The following is a 5,071-nucleotide window of genomic DNA, read 5'->3' as shown; positions in this document are numbered from 1 at the left end:
CAAGTTTCAAGATGGTTATCTTTAACATCTAACAATTGACTTTAATTTCCGCACTTTACTATACCGCTCTTTATATTTCTCGCTTTATTGCTTTATTTTATCATTTCATCATATTTACATTCCGCTATTTTCTCTTTGTCCATTTGGACATATGTTTATGTTTCCGCCATTTTCTCTTTGTCCACTTGGACCATACTTTACTTTTATGCTAAAACACTAATAAATAACAAAAATCTAAAAAAACTCTTAAGGCTCTTTTGGACTATTGGTTACTATCCCTAGCATTTTGGAGATTCGGACTTATGGACTTAGTGCCTCTGGACCCTTATTCTGTTATTACTCTGTTGTTATTCTGTCCGTCTGGCATTGGATTGTTGTCTGTTTGTGTATGCAGGTATTTCCTTGAAAGTCCTTGATGGTTAATTCCAAGGCATTGAGATAAGGATTTTACCCGAAAACAGCCGTTACTCTGCCCGATTTTCGTCAGAATTTTAATGTGCTTAATGCAAAGTGGTGCTAAGACAATAAGTTCATCTGGATCCCCAAGTGATAATGTTGGTTTAGTATTGATATTCCAAAGGAAGGGAAATCTACCTTGACTCACAATGTCAAGTGTTGGCTTCTTATTTTGGTTAGACCGTTCTTTTCCTTAGCCTTTATTTTACGCAATAGGATAGCCTCTTCATCTCCTCCCATTCTTAAATTTTCAAAATCTTCTCCCTTTTTCAAAAACCTTCTTATGTCTGTAAAACCTCTTTTTAAACCTTTTCTTTAAAAATATCTTTTGCCCATTAGTGGCCTTTTTCTTCAAAAAGTTTAGACACTGTTAATTGTCGAAACGAGTGGTTATACCCCACGATTTTGAAATTGATTGATATAATGAGATCTTTTCTGCGTGAGAGAGCTAGTGGCATACTTGTTGATTTTATCCGAGTTGGAGCCCTTCTTTCATTTGCGATGCAAAGAACTCGTTTGTTCTCATGCTCAAGATCAATGGCTGAGTATTTCTCTCCAACGACAATAAAGTGTTTATTCGTTTTTTTTAAAACGTTTTTCCCTTTAAGCGGAACTACATTAGCTCTGCCTTCTCCATTGCACCGAGGAGGTATGTAGGCACAAAGCTTAATGCTTTGCCGAGCTTATTTTAAAAATAAAACAAACTCTCTTTTTAGCACACACACACACACAGATTTTCAAAAAGGTTCCTGTGGAGTACCACAGATATGAGGGGTGCTTTAAACCTTCCCCTCATATAATCAACACCCGAACCTGAGTTCTCTTTCTTGTTTTAAAAACAAAACTTTGGGTTTTTCGTTCTTTTCCCTTTTCCTTTGAAAAAATAAAGCGCGGTGGCGATTTCAAACGAAATATTGATTCGAGTCAATCCCATGGTTTCGATATCAGATTTTCCCCGCTACAGAAAAATGGCGACTTCACTGGGGTTGTCAGTTTTTTAAGTGTGTTAAGCCTATTTTTGTTTATCTGTGTGTTTTATCTGTATATATTGTTGTGTGCTTTGTTTGTTTATCTTCTTTTTTTTTCTTTTTGGTGCTCGATGGTTCCTCTGTGATGAGATAAAGTTCTAACCCGAACTTTGGTGAGTAACTTGAGATAGGAGGTGGTAAGACCAATAGTCGCATGTCAGGAGCAATCCTTACCATGAGCGTCATATGGTGGAACCCCAATCAGTGGAGGCCTCATGGAAGGTAGTAGAGGTTGTTATTGAAGGATAGAAAAACACTTAGAAAGGGGGGGTTTGAATAAGTGTAGCTTTAAAAACTTGACCGATAAAAATAAATTGCACAGTTATTTTTATCCTGGTTCGTTGTTAACTAAACTACTCCAGTCCACCCCCGCAGAGATGATTTACCTCAACTGAGGATTTAATCCACTAATCGCACGGATTACAATGGTTCTCCACTTAGTCAGCAACTAAGTCTTCCAGAGTCTTCTGATCACACACTGATCACTCCAGGAACAACTGCTTAGATACCCTCTAAGACTTTCTAGAGTATTCTGATCCACACGATCACTCTAGTTACAACCTGCTTAGATAACCTCTAAGACTTCCTAGAGTATTCTGATCCACACGATCACTCTAGTTCCTTACAACTTAATGTAATCAATTCTAAGAGTATTACAATTGCTTCTTAAAAGCTATAATCACAAACTGTGATATTTCTCTTATCGTTTAAGCTTATTCTCACTAATATATTACAACAGCAATGTAGTGAGCTTTGATGAAGATGAAGATTCTGAGCTTTGAATAGAACAGAGTTTCAGCAAGTTAATATGAGTTGTTTTGTTCAGAGTCGTTAACCTTGCTTCTCATCAGAACTTCATATTTATAGGCGTTGGAGAAGATGACCGTTGAGTGCATTTAATGCTTTGCGTGTTCCGTACAGCATCGCATTTAATGTTATACGCTTTTGTCAACTACCTCGAGCCTTGTTCACGCTGTGTCTACCGACGTTGCCTTTAATAGCTTCTAACGTTCCTTTTGTCAGTCAGTGTAGCCTGCCACATGTACTTCCTTCTGATCTGATGTTTGTGAATACAACGTTTGAATATCATCAGAGTCAAACAGCTTGGTGCAAAGCATCTTCTGATCTTCTGACCTTGAAGTGCTTCTTAGCGTGATACCATCAGAACTTCAGTGCTTCTGATCTCATGTTCTTCTGATGCTTCCATAGACCCATGTTCTGATTCTGCTTCGACCATCTTCTGATGTCTTGCCAGACCATGTTCTGATGTTGCATGCTGAACCCTTTTGAGACAAAGCTTCTGAGCGCTGAATTATGCATACTCTTTATATATTTCCTGAAAAGGAAATTGCATTGGATTAGAGTACCATATTATCTTAAGCAAAATTCATATTATTGTTATCATCAAAACTAAGATAATTGATCAGAAAAAATCTTGTTCTAACAATCTCCCCCTTTTTGATGATGACAAAAACATATATAAATGATATGAATTTGCGATCAGAAAGAGCAGACGGCAAAAGACAAATTACACAGCTATAGCATAAGCATGTGAATATGTCTCCCCCTGAGATTAACAATCTCCCCCTGAGATAAATAATCTCCCCCTGAAATAAATACTCGAAGAACTTTAATAAAAGACTTCCCTGATTATTTCGGTAGAGACGATCACATAAGCTTCTGTCTTCAGAGAATTCATAGCTTCTGACTTCTGCTTCCATTGGACAGCTTCAGAACTTGAATTTCTTTAGATCCCTAGAACACTCATAGCTTCTGATTCCTGCTTCCATTTAGGACAGCTTCAGAACTTGAATTTCTTTGATCATCAGAACATTCACAGCTTCTGATTTCTGCTTCCATTTAGGACAGCTTCAGAACTTGAATTTCTTTGATCTTCAGAACATTCACAGCTTCTGATTTCTGCTTCCATTTAGGACAGCTTCAGAACTTGAGTTTTCTGGATCTTTAGAACATTCACAGCTTCTGATTTCTGCTTCCCTCGGATAGCTTCAGAGCTTTGAATTTCTACCAACATCACTTCATGCTAGATTTGTATCAGAACATTGTTGAATGTACCAGAGCATCATCAGAGCATCTCTACATCCTGAAATGTTACAGAACAAAACTAAACGACAAAAGTCAGCATGAACGAGTCAGAACATAAAATGTATATTAGAACACAAAATATGTATCAGAGCCATATAGGCTAAAATAATGTATCAGAGCAAATAGAATTTTGTCAGAGCAAATAGACAAATATGGATCAAATTCTATTATCAGTGCTTCTGATTCTGAAGCTTGACAGCACTCAGCTTGCTTCAGTTTCCATGAACTTATTCTTTTTACAGAATAACGCTTCTTATGGTTTTGCTTCTTGTGTGCTTTGAAGATTCTCTTCACTTCTTTATACCTGCAAAACACTTAAACCATATAGAACTTGCAGTTCTTGTTATTAAATGTGTGGGAGCTTTACCCAGCAACTGATAGATTAATCAAATCATTTATCATTTATCTTCTCCCCATTTTTGTCATAACATCAAAAAGAATATTTCAAAAGATTCAGATGTATAAAACGACAAATAAAATTACTGGAATGTAAAAACAAAGAAACTTTTCATTGATAATCAAAAGATATTACAAAAGAAGATGTTTAACAAGCAGATGCAACAAGGAAAGAAAACTACTAAGACCAAAGACTAAGACCCTAGCTAAGACAAAATCTGCGCCAGCATGTCTTGAACCCTGTCATAATTTGCAGTTTTCCTTGCCATGAAGGAGTGAAACGCATCATTTACTGCTTCTTGGGCTTCCAGGCGAGGGGTCAGGGAGACTTGATTCTGATGCAGATCTTCCACAATCTCTATCAGAAACAACATTCTCAGCAGGTGAAGATGAAGAGATTTCTTTGGAATGGGTTGAGGGAGAGGAAAGGTTAGATGAAGAGGAAGTTGAGTCTTGAAGGTAAAAAGATGAGGAAGAAGATGGAGATGATGGAGGGCTTTCACCAGGGGGTTGAAACACACGTCTAGAATAGTTTCCAGACAACTTTGCTTCGAATGGATTCACCTTGAGAGGGTCATAGGTGATCTTTATCTTTTTGGGTTTGGAAGAAGATGTTTCAACAGCTTTTCTCTTTTTGTTTTGATCATTTTCATGGTTTCCTGGGCTTGATGAAGAGTTCATGATGGATTTGCAGATAATGAACAGCTAGGGTTTGATATGAATGCAAAGAGATAGAGAAAGAAAACAGAGACAGAGTGTAATAGAGAAAATATAAGAGGGAAGGAGAAGCGTTTGAAGAGTATTTAAAAGAAAATAAAGTGAAACAAATGATGGATAGCATTTAATGTTACGTGACATGAGGAGAGATAATAAAGACAAATGAGGTGACTAGCACAGTTACCTATGGTCGGCGTCCCTTCGACTGCACGCGCGCTTATCCATGAACAGTAAAGACAGGTTTACCATCCGAGATAAAACGTTACAGCTGTTTTGCTTTAAAAGAGGTTCTGAATCAACTTAGACAATGAAACGTTAGTAATAACCGAATCATAATTTCTAAAAGATTTCAATCAGAACTTCTGATT

Source organism: Vicia villosa, unplaced genomic scaffold (genome assembly GCF_029867415.1).
Source record: "Vicia villosa cultivar HV-30 ecotype Madison, WI unplaced genomic scaffold, Vvil1.0 ctg.003104F_1_1, whole genome shotgun sequence".
Lineage (NCBI taxonomy): Eukaryota > Viridiplantae > Streptophyta > Magnoliopsida > Fabales > Fabaceae > Vicia > Vicia villosa.
This window is presented reverse-complemented; position numbering follows the sequence as displayed.